The 23,058-nt window shown below is 33.7% G+C and overlaps 1 protein-coding gene across 3 annotated transcripts in view; it reads left to right on the top strand.

Annotated features, from left to right (window-relative positions):
* The window catches only part of LOC105348009 (5-hydroxytryptamine receptor-like), a 60,677-nt gene that overhangs the window by 4,465 nt on the left and 33,154 nt on the right, over positions 1 to 23,058 (top strand). Inside the window, exon 2 of one of the 3 annotated variants that reach the window (XM_011457280.4) lies at positions 7,887 to 8,051. The gene's annotated coding sequence lies outside the window, so the exon portion shown is untranslated. Of the gene's footprint in view, positions 1 to 7,886; positions 8,052 to 16,346; positions 16,645 to 20,762; positions 20,845 to 23,058 lie in introns of those variants that run through there. The other 2 variants (XM_034452711.2, XM_066072853.1) reach the window with 2 other exon arrangements.

Below are 23,058 nucleotides of genomic sequence, written 5' to 3'. Positions count from 1 at the left end.
TTGTAATTCCTTTCAATACAAATGTGAATCAAGGTCCAATGCAAAATGTGAATTCTGTCTTTGTGAAAAGGAAGAGATTAAGCACCTTCTATTTGATTGTCTAACTGTACAAAGATTGTGGCAAAAATTGAATAGTATTTTGAATTTCGATGTATGCTGGAAACACATCATTAAAGGATTCTATTTAGAAAAAAATTCAAAAAGTTTATTTTTAAATACAATTATATCATATGTATCATTTGTGGTTTATAAATATAAAACGACAAGTAGAATGAAAGAAAATTTTCAATCATGTAACACACTTTTAAATTTTTCTCAAGAGGTCTCTCTCTAAAGAAATAGACTTGATGTTGAATTTTTCAAAAACAAAAATATATAGAGGTAAAATAGTATTTATTCGATTGTTATAATTTGTTTCTTAGTTCACATACGTTGGTTGAATTAGATCTAACACTTTTAAACCTCTACACTAAACTAGATAATAGTATCTCCCGATATTTAGATGACTTTTTCGTCAGCAGAACTACTGTAAACCGGCTTTTATTCGCGATGACATTATTTCGCGATTTGCCGGAGATAAACTGGTTCGCGACGACTATTTTTTGCGACCATGCTTAATCCACACCCGTTTTGATATAACACTCATACGGCAGAGCCTAGTTCGCGGCGAGAAATATTCGCGACGAAGAGGCTCTCGCGAATCTCGCAAAAATTTCTCGCACGCAAATAATATTTGGTTTACAGTATCTTGTCGATCTATAGTTTGAGACAAAGTTTAGAGCGTGTTGATCCATGCACATTGTATCACTGTCAGCACAAAATTCTGTTTTTGGGAATATTCCTTGCAGTATGAGGTACTGTAAACCAACTTTTATTCGTGTGCAAGAACTTTTCTCGAGGTTAGCGAGAGCCTTGTAGTCGCAAATATTTCTCGCTGCGAACCAGTCCTTTGTCTATAGTTTTTATAACAATACAGATCTGGAGAAGGCTTGGTTGAGAACATTTGTCGTCGCGGACCCGTTTATCGGCAGTTAATCGCGAAATAAAGTCGCCGCGAATAAAAATCGGTTTGCAGTATGCTGATACGTATTTCATATTCATCATTCAACCATTTCGTATCAGTCTTTTAGATATCTTATTTAGAAGACACACTCTGACTTTAAACGTAATCACTATGGGCAAATTACTAAAGTTCAGGATCTTTTATCAAGATAAAGGTTAATTTGCTCAAAATGATTTATACTAAGCCATGTTTAAACTTAAATAAGCCCGAGTGGGGATACCAAGTATTGCTTTGTCATCTAATGAAGTGGATTTTGAATTCTATTAAAATTTCTTTGATATAAGCTAAACAAATGTACTGATGATTCAAACAGAATGACACAGACATGTAAATAAATACTATAGTGTGTATATATGTTATGTAGTATAATAGCACTTATAACATAATGACATAATAGTAAGCTAGATATTGCTATAAACTATCGTATACATGTGCTTGTTTGCACAGAAGAAAATATGGACATCTAATTAATATTAAGATATCTTTAAAACAATTCTTCTTCCATTACATTAAATGCCAACAGTGACATTTTTGCATTTCCATCCAATTTATACTATTCATTCTCAAAACATAGATAGTTCATTCATGAATATTCATCAGCAAGAGTTTGTCAATTGTCATTGGTCTTACGTTATAAAGATTTCATATAGTTTGTTTATGAATATTCATTAGAAAGCTTTTGTCAAATGTCATTGGTTTTACGCTGTAAAGATTTTAAATAGTTCGTTTATGAATATTCATTAGCAAGCTTTTGTTAATTGTCATTGGTCTTGCGTTGTTAAAGATTTTATCCACATTTATCGACAATTTATAATTATTATTGCTCTACATATTTAAAGATGGTAAGTCAAGAGAGGTTGATTATTTTGATTTCAAATATGGCGGTACATGGAATCAAAATAAATTGGACTGAATTAATACCATTCGAACGCGATCTGATACAATTTTACAAACATCAAATTGCCTCACCCTGTGTCTACCAATCAAAAGAGCTTAGGATAAAGTAAAGTTCGTGCTAGTGCATAATTTTCTTCACGTGAAAGAAAAAGAAGAAAATTACAGCAAACAATTGAGAGCAGTGGCGCTTGATTTAACGACATCCTGCATCAGTTGTGACAGTTGTCGACAAAGGACGCGAGTTTAAACACAGAACTCTCGCGTAACCACCAATAAAAACACAGAACTCTCGTGTAGCCGCCGATTTCTCCCTTAAAAACAAGTCGTCCCTGATATGAAAAGGTTATTATTGGAGTCTCTTCGTGTGCTTTTGATGGGTTTGCCGATAGCTTTTTTCCCTTTCTCTCTCTCTTTTGGGACTAAAAGAGCATGATCTATTGTTGTTTTATCTTCCGTTTAGTTCAAGACGATTTGCATTTATTTAGCCCTCGTGTTGTTTTTATTTTGCTGCATTATTGGTGCAAGGTTCCTTGATATAAACATGGTTGTATATAAATTTTAACAGATTTTAACTAAAAAAAAAAAGGTTTTTGAAGAGATAGTTAAAATGGCGAGGTCAAAGAGGTCAAATGCTCTATCATAACGTATTTTGTATACAATCTTCTATATAAAAAAAAACCTTAACAATTTGTTCTCATAATGTTTTAAAGAACTATCCATCAATTCTGCATTTTTTCCCAGCATGCATTGCAACAAGTGCATGTATCTGCCTTACGTGATATTCAAATATATTTAAATATGTAAGAATTATTACTACACATGAATTACTTTCAATTTGGATAAATCATTAAAGAATTAAATATTTGGTTGTTGTGCTAATAAGGATGTTGTTTTCTTTGAAATACGTTCCACACACCTCGTGTACACCTTTTAGAACGACCGGGGATTAGTGCAAAAGGATAAACATGTTTATATCATTCAAATGTAGAATTATTAATGCCGTCATCAATTTATTTGGAATTTCCTGTTGAAAGTTACGCAACTAATTAAATGAATTCCACCCACTGTTGCTTGTTTGCCTTTACCAATTTCATTTTTGGAAGAAATGTTATTTATTTGGTGATTTTATGCCAGGAGTTCCTTTAACAATTAATGGGCAATAAAACGTAGTTCTCATAGAGAGTGAGGTAATGTGTTAACGCGCGTGGAACCTTGATTTGAAAGTAAAAGTGGGCAATCAACCTAGCCTTATTCAGACATGGCCATTGAGACAGGTTTTATGGCTGATTCTATATCAATATCATTGACTGGGGAATTTCTGAGAGCCATGTGGGAAGAGAAGAGAAAAGACTATAGCATTAGGATTACTTCAATCCCAGAATGTTAACATTATCAAAATGTACGACTGTCCTATAGCCAGGTTTAATATCAGCAATTAACATTTAAAAATGAATTTGATTCATTGGAAAACTGTCGTAATTCGTTCGTTCGTTCTATCTATCTTATATCTATCTATCTATCTATCTATCTATCCATCCATCCATCCATCCATCCATCCATCCATCCATCTATCTATCTATCTATCTATCTATCTATCTATCTATCTATCTATCTATCTATCTATCTATCTATCTATCTATCCATCCATTCATTTCAATTGCTTAGTTCATTTATTATTTATCAAAACATTTAAAAAACGTAAAATACATTGCAAAAAATTGAATTCCACAATGAATGTAAAAATGCAGTCTCGGTCTTATCGAATAAAAACGAAATATGAATTGATGAAAAAAAAACCAACCAATATTTGTCTAATTGTCTGTTCGTGCGTCCTTCATTAGTCATTTTTGTCTCTGAGTAATTTTCTTGCATCCGGACTCTTTTTAATTAAAATGGAGACCGAATGAAATCCTTGCCCTCAAGTGAATGGGAGCCGAGATTCAGATTGCATTATTCCCACGCTATTGCTATTATTTCGCATGGTGTTTTTTCTCAAACATAGTAATAATACCACCATTATCTTTTAAAAGATGAATCTATCGCAGTGATATTTATTCTAAATTCAGTTCTTCCGATTCATGTTATTGTGGGCGCTGCTCGTTCATTTTCTTTTACGAAACAGCGCTCTTGGTAAAGATAGTGATTAAGTTTAAACAGTGAATATTTTACAAGATTGTGTGGTTTATAATTAGGCCATACAACGTGATAAATTTACTTCAGAAATCAAAATCGATACCTAGACGCAGTGAAAATCTCTTGCATTCTATCAAAGCTGCCTGATCCGATACTATGATATAAATATTTCATACAAACTTATCGCCTTGAAAATTACAACTTTCTCCAGATTGCATACGTATAATTTGTCTCTTTTCAAATATATAAAGATTAAATGAATTTGAGGAAACATGTAATTGGTGTTGGGTCACAAAAAAACAAGCCTATTTTTTTTCAATATTATTGTAAAGCTTGCGCAGTTGGATGTAACAACAAAACAACTTGAAAACAAAACAAACAGTACAGAATAACAACAACCGCTTTGGGTGAACGAGCAATATTCTGTTCGAAAACGAGATTATAGTAAAGGTGAAATAAGCGTACATCTCAAGATGACCAACATGCGAACTGGTTACAGTACAAGTGCATATTTCCTAGAATTCCAACTTATGTTTCGGAGCATGCGTATTACACGCAAAAAAACCTCTTACGTAGCAATCGCAACTTCTCGGGTCTTTCCGGCAGGGTCAGATAAACACCTCAAATGTATTACACAGGCGTCCATGACAAACCCCCTTTCTAATATACTTGATATAAATACAATACATTTTTGGGCGTTGATTTTAATCAACTTTCCTATGCAGTTACTCTGGCAAACCGAAAGTGAAACAGTGTTTGGGCCTAAGCACAAATCATCACCGCTGACAAGGCATAGATCTTGAAAATGATAAATTCGGTGTACTGTATGCTGTACCATTGTTTTTTCAAAAGAAACCTATTTATAAATACCTTGAAAATAGTCGGATTTTATAATTTATATAGTACGAACAATTTAAATATTTTTTGTATTTGTATGTATTCCTACGCTAGAGTTCAATATAGTTTCGACAAGCAGAGAGTCTCTCTTGGTAGTCGGAGATCAACGGAGACAGCCGAGAGTCTGGTTGAACGAGACTAGAGTTCAATATTGCTTGGATCCAGAGGTGTACAATTTTTAGACACATTTCGATTACTGGTACACAGTTTGATGGAATTAATTCTATCTTTAAATATTGCACAACATGATTCATAAGGTGTTTTTTTTTTCGAAATTCTTGTCGAAAAAGTTCGAGAATTCATATAAAAATGTGCGTAATTCAAATACAGATTAGAAACTTCTTGCCAGGCAAAATAACATATCGTTGATTTTAAAATTGATAATAATCAATAGAATCAACTCCCGACAGTACTTCAGTACTTTGATTATTTTTACGATCTGTTGAGATGTGAGCTAGACTTCATTAAAGTCAATGAAATACCCTAAAACATACCACAGAAGCGATACACATGGCTGTCTAGCCGGTTCTTACTTTAATGGGAAGCGATTTCAATTTGTATATACTTAAACATCCGTTAATACATTCGAAATGTTTTTTTCCGAGCCTGTCGGAAAGGCCTGAGAAGTTGCGATTGCTAACGTAGATTCTATTGCATTACAATGCGCAAGTGCAAGGAAAGTGCAAATACAAACAATCAATTTGGTTTCGTTCCCCCCACCCTGGAGTCAATACCTAATTTTACGTTGTTAACTTAATAATACAAACTGCAACTAGAGAAAAAACGTGGTTTAATTTACATCGGGACATCTCTCTATTTGGGTGTAATTATCAGTTACTCTTTTGAAACAAAAAAATTAAATGTAAAACAACAACTTTTCCAGCCATTGAAGCAAATTTTATAAATATTACTATACATGCGGGCCCCTATATACATGTACTAATTTAAATCCTTGTTTTAGTATATTCTACATTCGTATCAAGCAGTTGTAAATTATATTTGCCATCAACGATGGAACTTTGTATGAGCCGTTTGATTGATTTCTTTTATTGTTTTCACTTCCTGTATCATTAATGTTTGTTTCGGCGTTACTGCTTTGGCGATTCAATACACATTGTAAACTTTTTGTAAACAAATTCGATAAGCAGCGTTTAATTTCAAAAACCAAAGGATTATTAATCGAACCTCAGTGTAATAAAGATGCATGATGACTTTACAGATTTGTTCGTTAAAATCGCTTTGTATTTCATCACACATTTGTTTGTTGTCCATATCTCTTCATCTGCAATTGTTTTGATTGAACATCAGATAACACATCTATAGCTTTAATCCCGTTAATTTGTCTTTTATCCTTGTTGTAAATATGCAATTATGAACTTTACTCAAAACCCTAATAAAATAAAGCCTTTACGAACTCGGGAATTCGTATCAATTTCACCACTCAAAGTTACCACTTGATTATCTGCCAAGTAGTATGAATTGGTCTAATTCTGCTCTAGATTTCAATGGATTCTAGTTTTCAATAATATTTTATTCGATTAGCGAGCAATCCCTGCTTTTCGGCTTTGATGATATACATGTATACACGAACAATACAGACTTGGAGTTAATAATTTATGAAATGAGTGTGTCATGTTATACAGTACTTGAAAGATTTTAAACGAACTCATTTATACTCGTTTGTGTGTACCTTATTCAATGTGCATCAAAAATCGGTGGGGTTTTTAAACTAACCTCTTAAGCGACCAAAAAAGATATAGGGTACATGCATAAATATTTGATGTCCATTTGTAATATTGCGATTTAAAACGACCGTAAATATTTCATTAACAAAAAATATTCACATATTGTTAATTTATTGAGGGTCAATGACTCTCATCCGCTTGACACCATAGATAACACAGGCGATGTGCGCCTTCATGACTCGTGACATCTTTTAGATCTTGTTAAGCATGTAAATACATACTGGTATAAAGGTTTGGTAAATATTAGGTTCCATTGAAAGGGATCCGGAAGGCATTGACCCCAAACTGCCATCACTTCATTGAATGGCGAGTACACTGTTTGCGCAATAATCACCATTTAGTTCATTCATGTCTGACCTGTCGGCATTTATCATTATCCTTCATAATGAGCACTAATAAGAACAGGCCCTGGGTAAGGTTTCACTCGCCATGGCGATAACTGTTTGCTCTCTCTCTCTCTCCCCCTCTCTCTGTCCTTATTTTACACGTAAATATCTCTCTCCCTCTCTCTCTCTCTCTCTCTCTCTCTCTCTCTGTTGGAGTCTAATTCTGTCTCCTGACTGCTGCTGTCCTATATTCTTGTTAAAGGGAAAATATCATGACATCAGAATAAGAGATTAGAAACGAAAAGGTTCACACAAAATATTTATAACCACGAAAAATATAAAAGAGTGCAAAACCAAAAACTGCCAGCCCCTTGATTACAAAGGTCGATAATCACGAACGGTAACCTCTGGGATTTTTTCAAAATAAACTGGAGTAGAACCGACTAGCGTTGTCCCTAATTGCCTATCCAATTCGTATTCATCAGATCTCTATCGCTTACCGAACATTTTTGTTTTTCAGCAAAAGTCGACTGTTTTGTCGATTTGCTGTAGTTGGGTGGTATATATATTACATACATGTTCTCGAGGCTGTAGTTTACTTTTTTTTCGGCGCTGGTGAATCCGGAAAAAAAAATTTTGCATCGTGATTCTTTTTTTTAAATTTGGTGCTCAGTGTTGATGACGAAATATTCGAATCATTTTAACCTTTGACCTACTGTTTCTTAATGAGGCACACTTTAATTTCCCGACTTAATTGTTGCAAACTCTGCGATGAATTATAAAATAGCTGCTGCCCCTATTGATCCGGGCTCTCTATCATTTCAGCTCCTCTCTTTCTGTGAGTGCATGCGGATATTGCACTCTACTATTGGAAGAGTGCAGTGTTGATGCAACGGCGTGACAGCAAAGGAATCTGGCGCGCTTGTTGTGACAAATAACTCTGATCAGTGTTCAGTATGGTATTTACACGGAGATGCTGAACTCGCACAGGTATTACAATTTGCTTCTTATTTATTACATGTTTACCTTTAGAGCACAAGCGGACAGGTTGGTATTACGTAATTATTACATTTTTGTGTGATTAAGTTAAGATGTACAAGATGTAGTATATTACGAAAACCTAAATGTATTAATATTATATTTTTGTTTAATATCTTCTCCTTCATATGAAATGGGTCGATTTAAGATTAACATTTAATTGTTCTCTACTGAGAAGTTCGACTCGTCGGTTTTGAACTACTTTGTACAGGTATCTATGTATATATTTCAATTTCTGGTGTCGGGTCTTTCTTGATTTGCACTTTTACACGAATCAACGTTCATAAATCAATACGACGTTGCGACTACAGACGTATACAGTGTATTAGATTTCATATATTAATACTGTACATGTATTACTTTAATTACATGTATTTATGCATATATACTAAAGAAGTAAAGCATTTTTATTGATTTTTTTAATCAAAAGGGGACAAATATAATTCATACGACTAAAAAATCAATAAAAACAAAACCCTAATTCGGGTTTTTTTCTGGAAGCTGTGAGAAATCAACAAAGTTTATTTTCTTAAAGAGCGTGTAGAAACGTTCCATCACTTTGAAATTGAGGAACTAATTTCCGATTTAGCTTCTCCACGCAATTTTGTACAAATTGCATCTTTTCCTCGCAAATCAAACACTTGATTCAAATTGATTTTTTTTTACACTGAATACACGTATATAAACCTTGAAAAATCAAAATAAAACTTTGAAATGTTAGTGCTTAATTTTAAAAAAAAAACGAGTTTTAAAACTTTAATCAGTAAAAAAAGTTAATTTTTATTTAAAGTTTGAAAAAAAAGGTCGTAGGAAGAATTCATCATTGCTTTTTCAAAAAGGTTCAAAAATCGTCTGTCCATTTCTAAAGACTGATCTTTTCCCGATATGTTTGTTATTTTCTTTCTTTGTGGAAACTTCTAATTCCATCCGCCAGAGAGAGAGAAAAAATATTTACAACAGACCAGATGCGGACGTTGTTCTATCGCAATGTCTAGCTACTACATCTGTCGTGACAATAGCCTTCTGAATCTCTCACAACAAATACAATTATCTTTTTTCTTCTTTTCACAATCAACTATAAAACTGCAATATATTGGCACGTTTATCTAATTGTCCCGGTCGTCAGTGACCCAGATTTCGACACTCAGCCTCGTTTTGTAACATTATCAACAAATTACTCTCCGTGCGGTTTTCATTACCGGTTGCAGATTATTCATAGCCTTCTTTGACCGTCTGTCTCAAAATCAATAGGTATGTTCTGGTTAAGTTATTTGTAAGCTATTTATAAAACAGAACAAGAAAAACCACAGAATTGGTCTCGAGGAACGAAATGTTGGAACTTATTTAACGATTTGCGCACATCGATCAAGTTCAACAACTTACTTCTCCGGAATTCATATGTCCGTACTATCAAGTCTGAATTTATGGTCTCCATAAACAATTTATATTTATCATTTTACAGACTTGAAAGTTTTAATGTCAGTGCTGAAGTTTTAATTACAATTAAATGTTTCCCACCTCCCGGAGAGGCACTAGACTTACATGTAGGCATAGCATAATGGAAATTAACGAATTGAACAAAAACTTTTTTTAGAGCAAAAAGACTTCCATTAGCGATAAAACTTTGATGTGAAATATCAGTTCTATATCTTATATCATACAGGGAATGAAACTTCAATTAACGATAATTCACTTCGTCCAAGTGCTGTAAAATGTTTTCAAAAGTCCGGATCCCAGCTTCCGGTGGCATTCTACAATGTGCATGCGAATTAAGCTACGTTTGAACCAAGCGGATATACGTTTTGCTTTAATCGTGATCTTAAAACACCATCATAAGTGCGTGTAAGTCAAACTACAGGTGAATGTGTTTTTCTTTATATAAGCATGCTGGCAATTTGAAAGGCTTCATAAGAATTTCAAACTTCTTTGCCTAAGTTGTCTTCTCCATCTAGGTAGGGATAGGGAATTATCATGTCTTTCAAATCCGACGTAAACATATGAATAGATTACAATTGCCAGCAATGATGTTTTGAAAAACACCCATAATCCATTAATAGATTGAATTATAACCATAATTCTTTTAATAGATTTATTTTTTAGACAGGAGGTGGGGTAAAAATAAACTTTAAATAGTTATTATAAGTGACATGTTGTAAGTTTTAAATTTACTGGTGGCAGTAAATTCAAAATTTACAACATGACATTAGGGCCATTTTAGCAAGAGCTTGGACTTTGGGGTTTTGTGACAAACACCACTGTGACGTAGGCCTGTATATTTCATTTCTGGTTATTTAGCAAAGGCTCTTTGAAATAAACACAGTTGGTGTGTCTTTTCAGCAAAAACTACGCAATCTGTATATATTTCACTTGAAACACACGCTATAGTTTTGGCGCAAGAAAAAGATAGTTACATCCTACCGAAAGTCCAAGGTCTTGTTAAAATGGTTCTTTGTCATACTGCTTTACATATTGCGAAGGAGATTCTGTAAAGTGAAAAAAAATTAAAATAAAATGGGTTAACGACGCCACGACACAGTAAGGTGTCACGGTAACTGCGGATCCCGCGCTCTGCCAGCGTGCATTGTGACTTCATTGCTATCTATTTAAAAACCTCTGATTGATTCATTTGTAAAGATTTGCAAGAACCTAATGGACCAGACGCCCAATAATCAAGATATTCATCGCATCTAACCAGCAAATGTAGAATTTGTATTTATTTATTGACAATGCAACAGACAACCTCTAGTATACCTATCCCTAAATCAATCAAACATTTGATAAGTAAACATTGATATAGCCATTGTGTAACTCGTTTCTTCTGTAATTTCCCAATGGATGAAGGTGTGAAAGATTCGTACTGCTTCCACAACATTGTGTTTGTGTTTGGATGGTGGGGAGTATTAAAGGGTGTTTCTTTTCCTTGTATGTTTATTTTAAAAACCCGAGGTTAATAGCAGTTGATTGTGTGACTCCCTATACAACGAAAATAAAATTCAAATGTTAGGCGATTTTACAGCCCTGGGAGGAATTGATTTTGAAGAAAATGTCGATACAACAAATATAAAAAGTTGTTCAGTTGTAGTTTTATGATGTAACTTGGCTGGATAAACTTGTCAAATATTTACCTTTAAATTATAAATTAACCATTAAAACATGAGTTAATTGATTGTTAGATAGACGAATCGATTGATTAGAATTGTTATGGAATACTTGAAGTTGAACGCCCTATTATATAGTCTCCCCCTTCTCAGATCTAGACCCCATTTGTTTCAATTAAAGTATACAATTATTTTATCTTGACTTTGATGATTGAAAACGAGGCTAATCCCCGTTGTTCCGGCGTCTATCGGAACATAGATTATACGTCACGTACTTGCTTTACAAAAATCGACCAAGACAGGGACAAGTGACGTCATCCATGAAAGGCTTAAACTTTAGTCATATAGTAAATTTTAAAGTTTATATTTACACTAATCCGGTATATTCAAATTTGGTTCGTTACAATTAAACCTTTCGTTTTTATTAAGATGTTAGACTAAAGGGGGAAATGAAACTGACTTCGCTTTAAATGTGCTTACTGCAACAGTGAGTTTCTGTAAATTTGAATGAGAAAGGCTCAATTTATTTGCTGTTTCTTCATTAAAGATTATTAATGGGTTTTTTTGGTGATTATTATTTCTTCTTTCCAACAGTTCATGTCATTTATTTCATGAATGAGTCATTAAACTTAGTATAATTTTAAAAGTTTTAGTTTAGAGTATTTTTAAAAAGTATAATAATAGGAAAATACGAACATTTATGCGGAAACTCTATTAATTCTATACTGTGCTTTTGTAACCTTGAACGCTACACACACATTTTACGTACATAATCAAAATTATTTCAAAGGGGAAAAAAGAGGGAAAAAATAACAAGGGAAAATGGGCTATTTTACAACCAGCGACTTTCACTACTAACAGAATGAACAATTCTCCGAGGGTTTGTTTATATGTCTTACATTGTAAAACAAGACAAACAAAAAAGGACATTCGTCCACTTGGGATTTTTTGCTCAACGTGACGCCTAGGTCCATGTTCCCATGATGCAATATCCGGAAAAAAAGCTTTTAAACATTTTGTTTTCATTTGTCGTTGGGAGCTAGTCCCAACAGGCTTCCAATTAGTTCTCCACTGGAAACGTACGTCATATTTCTCTCTCCTTCTGATATGAAAAAGCAATTTTCTGAAGCCATATCTTCGCCGATCTAGGAGATAAAATTACTCTCTACAAGCAAAGTGAATAGAAGCATTTGACAGGAGAGTTCCACGGTCAATGGTTTCTGGTGCCCGTTGAGCCCCCTTAATCACGCTTCTTGTGTTCGCATCAGAGAAAGCGTTATAGGCAGTCCTTAGATCGCCATTAACTGTTACAAATGGCCGTTACTGAAATAAACTACCTCCAACTCTTGAAGAGTTCTGCATTTAATTACTGATCTCGTTGGAAGTAGAATTAGTTCGAACTATACATTGTTTTTCCCAAAAAGATAATTTTTTGATGTTACATCTTGACCCCTCAAAAATTATCAAGAAAAAGAAATAATCCAAAATGCTATAATTTCCATTTTGAAATTTAACCAACTTTTGTTGTATAATTTGTCATATTTAATCGTTTGTCTTATAGTTAAAAATACTGCTGCTGAGAGAGAGAGAGAGAAAGATTAAACGTTTGTTAATTACTTCAAAAAAAATTTTAATAACTACTTTTGTACATATTGAACGTATTGTCCTGTGTCTTGCATATCTACAGGATGCCAATTAGTGAAAGATCCTCGCGGATGCATTTGAATAACAAGACCGAAATACTGTTTTACCTTAAGATAGAATGGATATAATTGTATTCACTGAACGGCAGTGTTTGCCAAACCATGTATTTCAAACTATGCATTTACACGCACATCTGAAGTGATGCCTTTTAATGCATTAAAGTGTGGGATCTTTTAAGCTTCTATTATTAATTCATACTTTGATATTTTATCATTCCAACAATTTTCTTGATCGATTTTTTTCTTCCTTGCCCGAACTTAGACATGCGATTTTTTATAAAAACGAAACACATGGTGGTTCTTTTTTAACCTAATGAAGTACATTATCATTTAATTTAAACAATGTTTTATTCAATATATATATATGTAGTATATTGAATGGGATTAGGCAGCAAGCACATCGTTTTAAGTCCATTACTATATAATATAGTACCTGTTTTATTTTAATCGTTCTAGAAAACCCGCCAACTTAACTGCTTAAAGAGTTCGCTTTTAAAAAAGCTTAATATTAATGTTCGAGAGACGTACTGCTTCAGAAATGTATTGTCATTATCAAGGACAAAAGCCAATTCTTGTTCGCGAAGAAATTTATCTCATGGTTACTAGTAACCGCTTAGGTTTATGGCATGAAGTGTATGTAGAAGGCCGAAACTATAGGGACATAAACCTGCAACTCTCCGGAAACCTTTGGCAATCATTTGGAATTTGACTAATGATAACGGGGTATACATCTCTTGAATCATTCAAAGTGCGGGGACCAAAGAAGATGGGTGGATAAGGCGTGTAAAATGCCTATATATAAAGGACGGATAAGATACTGAAAAATTAATTAGAATATCGACAAATCTGATGAATTTTAAAACAGTCATTTAAAACAATGTATGTTTAGCATTACATTGATTTGTAACCCTTTTGTATGTTTAGTACTTGGAATATGTTGATTTATTAATTGCATTTATTTGCATGAAATATTATTGTATTTCATTCTAAAAGGCAAGTGACATTAATGGCGCTTTTTTAATATGACTAGCTTCGGAAGTGACGTTGTCAAGATATAATTTTTGGAGATCTTTGCAATGTCTGTAATATGATCATAGTTTGCTGTACATGTAATGCTGAAGTTTAAACACTATTATATAATATATTATATTATAATGTATGCATGATTTATGGTTCGACCCTAAAACCATTTGGAAGCTTGATACGTCAAAACGTGTAAAACTGGCTCATATATACATATACATGTATATATGGTAAAGTACTTATGTTTTATTACCGTGAAGCTAACAAAATGATCAAATTTTGTTGCATTTGACTAGAGGAATGCTGAAATATAACCATTATAATAGTTTAAGCAGATTTATGGTTCGACCCTTTAGTGCATGATTTGGGAGCTTGTTGTCATAATACGACAAAGCTAAAAAACTGGCTCATATCGTCAATAAACGAGGGTCGATAAAAACATACAAAGACAATGTGGCTGTCTGTCAGATGTTTTTCATAATAGTAATAACTAACAAATTAATTTACGTACCAACACTTATTTTATTTATTTACGAAGTTTAATTCTATGAAAAGGTATTTTTGTTACCCGATTTTAAAAACAGCATATTTTGTCACCACGGCGCACGGTAACGTTGACGTCAAGATGATGCGCGTACAGTTTAAAGAAATACCCAATCTTTATATATCACCAATCGTCATGATGCTTTTCACCATACAATTTTAAGCGGCACTGTAGGCTATCACTTGAAATCACTTTAAATCTAATTTGTTCACATTTGTGTGAGAATCATTCGTTAGTTTCTCGAAGTTTTTGCTTTTTTACCGCATGTCTCGTTTAAAGCAAGAAAAAAACTGAACGTTATCATGGACGTTATATGATTCTTTTATCCAAATATTCAGAAATATTCTACTCTCTTTCAGACTGTGCGATGTTCCAAATACAATTACAACCACTCCAACAATATGTATTACAGTAAAACACAAAAGTGCAATTTTTTTTTACTTATATTTTACACAATCAAGCATTTTCACAGTTGGAAACGGGCTTTTTCTCGAGTTGATTCCATACTGTTTGTACTTCTCGGTGCGCCTTGACGTTCGACGATGTTAATAATAATTCATCTTTAACAGGACTATCTGTCTTTAGTTACTGATATGATCTGTTCAATAAAACTATATATCCCGTCATTATTTGGTACATAGAATGTCAAGACAATTTTTAATTTGAGGTTCCAACATTATTTGGTTTTAAGCCAATTAATAGAAATGTTATATTATTTGGTTTGTTGTTGAGATAACACACATTTTTACCGTGCGCCGTGACCTCATTTTTGCGGATTAGATTCTAAATAATACAAAAAGTAAAATTGTACTTACGTTTTATTACCGGAAGATAACAAAAAGTATAACTTATATCATCGATGTATATGCGATATATGAATAGCTAGCACTTACAAGTTAATCTACCAAAGTACGGTGAATGGATATCGATTTTTAATTACATGGCCGTTACATGTTACACAAAGATACATGTAAGTGATTGTTTATGCTAAATGACTTTACTTTATGGTACTACTAGTACGCGTGCACTCACAGAGCGAGAGAGAGAGAGAGAGAGAGAGAGAGAGAGAGAGAGAGATTCAGTTACAATTATGAAGAAGAAATTCCTACGTAATGATCATAATTTTCGTTTTTCAGCATTACTCATGTTTTTTTTTTACAAGAACTCTCAAATTTATGTACTTTTGATTAATTTTGAATATTGCTGCCAACAATATTTGGCAACTCAATTAATATGAATGCAGTTTTGTTTTAAAAAAACTCCCAAAAAGTGGTAAGCGTACATGTTTTTTTAAACATTACTTCATAACTTCCAGTTATGCAATTATGTGCATCGATTTCATGATACCCCCACCCCCCACTCCCACCCCCACCCTCCATCTTTCCGGATGAATTTTTGGAACGATTCAAATAAATAATCAAAGATGCATCCACCACGTGATTTTCTTAAATTCCGAATTTCTTTTTTCCGAATAAAACATACCACACGTGTGTAAATTTAAAGTCACGTTTCCGGCATAGATTTTAATAAAGCATGGAAATCCCTCTCAGAAGAGACGATTATAATATCAATGGTTTCGGATTTTTTCCTCATCTCTATGCATTCTTTGTGCCTATCATATTTTCTGTATATAACTCATGCCATGCTTGACATAAACTCTACTCCTCTGGTTTCATAAATCATATTAATGCTTGGATTTGCATCAGATATTGACAAGCAGATCTAATGAAACTTATCAGGCTGTAAAAACGCTAAATGGAGGTTTGCTTATAATAACAATTATAAAATCAATAGTAGGTTTATTTATGAGTTTCCCACACACACCGGTATATATAGTGTACTCCACGGTATTAGCAAATGAAGGCATTATCTAAACGATACCACAAAGTCTGAATCGTAGAAATCAAAACGGAATCTCTCACCACGAGTTACAGTCGGTGCATAAGAAATTCGTGTTTGTCTTTTTTAATCTTAAAACATTGGAGAGCAACAATCAGTATGGCTTGCGATCATTGACAAATTTGAATACGTGCTCAGTTTGGATTTCACTTTTTTACTGTATATTCCACGAGGCGTTTGAATATTTATACATTATTGTGATGAATCATTAAAACGTTTGAGAGGTGAGGACATATATCAGGAACTATAAGAGTGCGCAAGGACTAGGACCTATACTTGTAAGTAAAATTATGGATGTATTGAAATCGTATAAATTCATCAAGGATGATTTTTCGGCGGGAGGGGGGGGGGGGGGGGGGGGAAAGGGAAAATGTTTTTGAATGGTAAATTATGCGCAAATAGATTTTTTCTTTATCGCAAAATCAAAAGAATATTTTCTCAGCAATCTTTTTTCTAAAACATTTTATTTATACAGTATATTGATTGGGTTTATATCAGTATGAATAAGATTAAGATAACAAAAATTATAAACTATTGTATACTATTTTTGTTCGATGCGCAACATACGACAGATCGTAAACAGAAATGATCCATCTGCGACGGATCAAGGGTTCAAATTCTGGTCGCAGTATCTTTAAATTCACTTGAAAGATGAGGTTTCGAGTGTTCTTTTCCTTTCTGTAATAGAAGAAGTTACATAATGTAGAATGTATTCTCTCTCTCTGTCTCTCTCTCTCTGTCTCTCTCTCTCTCTCTCTCTCTCTCTCTCTCTCTCTCTCTCTCCCTCTCTCTCTCTCTCTCTCTCTCTCTCTCTCTCTCTCTCTCTCTCTCTCTCTCTCTCTCTCTCTCTCTCACCATAGGTTTAGCAACTACAGCAACAGCATGTCATTCTTTTATTTATAATCAGTGTTTTCCTGAATTTTTTTCTTCTTATAAGCCATTGCTGATTTAACAGTTTCTCGGAGTCATTGATTCCAGGGCATAATGCATACCTTGAATTAATAATGAAATCATGCTTACAGCAAAAGTGTGCGTTTCATTCCCTTGAGTTTTGCAAATATTGCAATAAACTGAAAGAATGTATGAAATAACGTTTATTGAAAATCCGTCATCTCATGGACTTCGGTACGTGTATAAGCTTTTTAGTGTTTTAGGTTTAAGAACTCGACAATAATTCGTCATCAAGTTAATGACTTCTCAAAATATTCATTAAAAACTAATGTCTTTTACTAATAAAAGACAATAGTTAAAATGAAAAGCCCCCTAAACAGTAATATTTGTAATGTGTTGTGTAAAGAAGACGATTTTATAATATATGCGATTTAAAGAAAATGCCCCCCCCCCCCGAAAGATTATTGATGTTACATTAAAAGTTTAAAATCGAAGATTTCTAAACTTATCTATAACAATCACAATCTAGATAAGTTTAGAAATCTTCGATTTTAAACTTTTAATGTAACACTGATACTGTGTGCGTTAAAGGGTTATTGAACAGTAGCTTAGATGAAACATAAAAAGATATACTTGACAATAACTGTGTTTTATTTATTATCGGATTGTAATTACAACTCAATGTTTTCAGCGAAAAATAATACATAAAATCCTACAGCTGTTGTATAGAGAGAATTTGATATACATGGATCAATTTTTATTCAGTAGATTATTGCAAAGGAGTCCCTTGTCCCCTCTTTTTCGAATTTATGTAATTCGGGGTAGAGGGACATTTTTTCTTATTTCGATTTCCATGATTTAAACTATTTGCGCATATTACCTTTGAGAAAAAAAAAATGACTATATGACGTTAAGAATGGAAACACAAGCAATTCGAACCTATCAACATTACTAGACCCAAATATTTAACAATCCTTTTGTTTTATTCAAATCGCCAGTGAAAACAATTTCCAATTTATAATGAAATGTCACATTTGATTCCCATTGGCAAATGACAGTAACATGACTAAAATTGTCTGGATGTTATCTATCAATAATTAGGTCCCATTTCTGATGGAATATCAAAAATCCGTGTCTAAAGTGACAGCTTTTAATTTCATATTTTAATAAGCATCCAAAAACATAACAGTTTTGTTCAGGCTTAATTAAACAACAACATGCCTTGTCGAAATATCCTTTTACTTTCATTTTAAGTTGCCTTTAACGGATTACCTTACAGTCTGAAGCTGAAGGGGCACTAAGTCGATGACAGGACATGATTTGGACTGTTCGGTTTCTGCTAATTTCAGGGATCAGAGGCTGGGTGGTCAACAGATTAACCATCAAATCTACCTTCAAAATTCAAATATTCTTTGGCTATGAACTTTAATTCTAATATCTTCATGAAAAGCCCTCTTTCTAAAGGAGATTAAAATAATAGTCTGAAAATGGCCGCGATTATCCATCCTTCTTAAAGAAAATATATGAAACAGTCAGTAACAAAGGTAGTTTAAATCCATGTGACGTAAACCAAAATGAATAGTCGTACTTTTACCATGAAAGTTTTTTGTTTTGTCGAGGGGGTGGAAGGGAGGGGGGGGGGGGGGGTGGCAGTTCAAATTCCTTTTGAGGGATGAAATAACAACCATTAAGATGTCGGCTTCAGATTTTTATTTCACAACTAATACTGAATGAAAAAAATCTAAAAGACAAATTAGATATTAGACATTGGCTGAATGAGAAGGTTATCTGAATATAGAAGGGCTGCGATTCCAGTTATTGGGAGATTTAATACCAAGTCTCATGAAATGGAGAGAGACTAAGTCAAGTTATATCAATATCAATCTAGTCTTTGCATGGACCTTAGAAAAGATTCTAGCCGTGACGTACCATATTAACAGTCTGAGAGCGGCAAGGTGCTCAAATTCATTTCTATTTTTAATTTTTTTCCAAAAAATCAAATATCGTTTCTAGAACGCATATTCCTGACCCCGAGCAATACATTTGTAGAGAGCATCTTCAACAGAATGTGCCCGTTTCATTTTCTTCCCCGTACTTATTTTTTTCTGACGGGAGTTCCGTTTAAGACAGCTAGAAAGTCATGACCATTTTAAGACCTAGTTGATCTTCTTGTGAAGAAGAGTTCTGTATTAAAACATAAGAAAATATAATGAATTTTATATCTTAAATATACATTATTTTTCTTTGAAATAAAGAAGATAATACATGCATAGCTCAAAATTGTTATCTTAGCATTCTAAGTTGGTCTGATGAGTAAGTTGTTGGACACCCAGCCTCCAGCCTCCATATAATTAAGGTGGTGACCGAATTTGTCTCTTGATTTGTATTGGTGACTAAAAGGTCAAACTTGCAATGAAACACAGATTCGAAGACTGCGCCGCTAAATCCGTATTTTATATAGGACATCAAAAGGGCGAAACCAGAAGGAATTATGCTTATTCATTGTTCATTTGTCTCACATAATACAGTAGCGAGAAAGGGAGAAAGAAAGAGATAGAATAAAAGAGGAAGAAGCACTGTGAGCATATGAATTGAATTGTCAATAACCAATGGTGATCATTAACTTTTGCATTCATTCAATATTCTCCCGCCGTTTCTTGTCAATCAGGAGCAAGGCACAGGAATTGGATGGCCGATAATTGCGATTAAAGTAATCCTATAGTGGCTTTCTTCTAGAATGTCATGCTAAGGGCTGGTCACCTAGATCTTAAGAAAAACTTCGATTTCTTCGATCCCGACTTCTATTTAAGATCATATTAATGGCGGCCTTTGGTGTTGTTGTTTTGGTGCTTATGCTCTTGTCAAGAACTTTCCATTCATATTGAGATGTGACCAAGTGCTCTCAAACTGTCATTTCATTTTTGACTTTTATCTGGATATTGGGGTCGTTCAAGAGCGAAGGTTATTATTTTTTTTGTCGATGCAGACTTTTATATACCCATTCGGATCTTTCAGCCACTTTAACGACGTAAAAGGGCATGGAAATTCAAATGACAATAAAATCTTCTGCTTTTCACGATCTTCTCTATATTTTGTATTTCATGGAGAGATTCGAGCTCCAAACATTCAAACAAGTGCAAGTTTATTCACCGTAATTTTAAATCAAATTACAAAATATCCTATGGTTAGACCTGGTTTAATTAAGAAGTTTAATGTTCTATCTCATATATATGTATACGACTTCTCTCTCTCTCTGTCTCTCTCTCTCTCTCTCTCTCTCTCTGTCTCTGTCTGTCTGTCTGTCTGTCTGTCTGTCTGTCTCTCTCTCTCTCTCTCTCTCTCTCTCTCTCTCTCTCTCTCTCTCTCTCTCTCTCTCTCTCTCTCTCTCTGTTTTGGAGGAGTGTAATTCTGTCTCCTGACTGCTGCTGTCCTATTTTCGGTGTGCTCAATGCGTCTGATTTACATATATATTGCTAAACACCGGCGCACGGATTCTACCCTCATGAATTAATTACTTCTCGGAGTCAACAGTCCTTTGTAAAGAGATATATGTATATTTATATATTTGCTACACTTCGGGAAACAAGGTAGGGATCTTTTGTTCGTTCTTTGTATTTCTTTTATCATAGGTTTGCCTGTCAGTGTATGAAACAGCTATGTTGACAATTACTCGTATGTAGAACGGGCGTATCAATGAAATAACCGTGACCCTATAGACGCTTACAAAATGTTCATCTGTCATACAAACATTCTTTTATGCATTTATATGGGGTTTGATTTGGTATAGTTGATTTTTTATCAATTACATGTATATTGTGTTTAATTCTCATTTTCTGGAAGATGCACACCTGTTGTGTATGATAGTCTACCGCGTACACGATTTTTTTGCTGCCTGTTTTGATACTCGCCTCTGCATTCCACAATTTAGCGTTTGACCTTTGACAATGACCTTGACCTGAATTCTATTCACGGTAATTTAAAATTTAGAATGAAGATTTCTTTTTTACACTTGATTATAAAAGATACAATTTTTAAATACACGATTTCATTTTAAAACAGGCGGTTTGGTATTTATCAATCTCCATTGCATAATTTATTGCAACAATCTTCAATCTAAAAAAAAAAGCACAGAAGCACTTATTGTTCAACTATTACCGAAGATTGAAAACAAACCAGGCTAAACCGATATCTTATCAACTGTATTAAAGCCTTCAAAATCGGATTTAGGCACTTGTGGCATTGACTGTCGATCGTTTATAATAAAATTGGGGGGTCCACTTAATCGAATTAAAACAATCCTTTTATCAAATGAAAAAAAAAGAAAGCTCTGTTGTATAACCTTGTAGTCAGAGGTCACCGTCTCTCTTTCCATTCTGTGCATTGATTCCAAGAGACAGAGAATTGTGAATGCATAATTATCCGATTGACTCCCGACTCTTTTTGAATTTTGCATAACAAAGGCAAGTGGTTTACGTGCAAGAACAAACATTTTGAAGACTCATTAGAGTTTAGTTACATGAAGATGCAGTTTGTAACACCTTCATTTAGATTCAAAACACCTAAATTTTGATTGGATTTTGGCAAGCGTTTCTCAGGAGGCCTTCTATTTCAAAAATTCATGTATGCGTCGTTTCAAGAATTGAGTTACATGCACGTGTAGATTCAATAGACAACGCCCCCTTTTTCGGATTCAAAAACAAATATATTTTGTAACATTTCCAGCATTTTCTATTTTATGTACGATGATTTTGCCGACAGACAGAATCTTGTCTGGAAGTTGCCTTAACGTCATTACATATTAAGATAGAAAATAGGATCTGCAGAGAAGTCGTGTATTTTCTGCAAAACACTTTGACACCACCAAGGCGATCGATAAAGAAAGGCAACGCTTGTACTAAATGAGTTACAGCAAAGTGATAAATTGTCTAAATTTCCTTTCGTGTCAAATCTTTCTTAAAAGTCCACAGTTAATGAAATGATGATTCAAGATAACGTCCACTGATGATGAAAGCATGGAGCCTTCTCTCCAGCAATTGCGCTGCAATAAAAAGATTTGGTTTTCACATTGAATATTCTCTCATTCTGCAATTTTTTAGTTTAATTACTTTCTATTAAGAAAGAGAACCCTCATTCTTATTTCTTTACAATTTTTTTTTTAAAAATTAGATATAGTCTGAAATTTGTTAGCATTTCAGTTACGTTTACTCTGCTTTTGGAAAAATATAGTAATAAATTTAAGAAATAATATATAATCTCTGAGATTTGTTAAAATTGCAATCTAAATCTAACTTGGTTTTAAAATAAAAACATCGTCATTCAAACGTTTTGGATACTAATGAACCGTAAGATAGGAATTGCATTATGAAATTTTACTCATAAAATACTTTCTCGAGTTGATTGAAAGCATTGTTTTGTTGGGTGAGGGGGGTGAGGGGGTGGACCATATCTAGCTAGACGCCTTTCATTACAGGCACAATAAAAACATTGTCTCTGTTGTTAAAAAAAATCAGTTACAGACACCATTGACAACATTGTAATCAATGTTAAAAAATCCGTAGTTGATCCAGAAACTTGAGAATGGTTATACATGTTTACACTGGAAATATGATTAATTTTTAAGCACCGGATCAAATTGTATTTAATGAACGTGACTCAACTCAAATTATTTTCACTAAAACATGATTCCGAAAAGCAACGGTTTTGTACATGCATAATAGATAGTTTGTTTTTACGAATGTCAAAAGTCCTGTGGAACCTTGATCTCAAGAATAGTTTTCCCATTCAGTGTTATCTGTCTGTTG

The sequence above is a fragment of the Magallana gigas genome, chromosome 10 (assembly GCF_963853765.1).
Source record: "Magallana gigas chromosome 10, xbMagGiga1.1, whole genome shotgun sequence".
Taxonomy (NCBI): Eukaryota; Metazoa; Mollusca; class Bivalvia; order Ostreida; family Ostreidae; genus Magallana; species Magallana gigas.
Note: the sequence above shows the minus strand (reverse complement) of the source record. Positions and strands in the feature narration are given on the sequence as shown.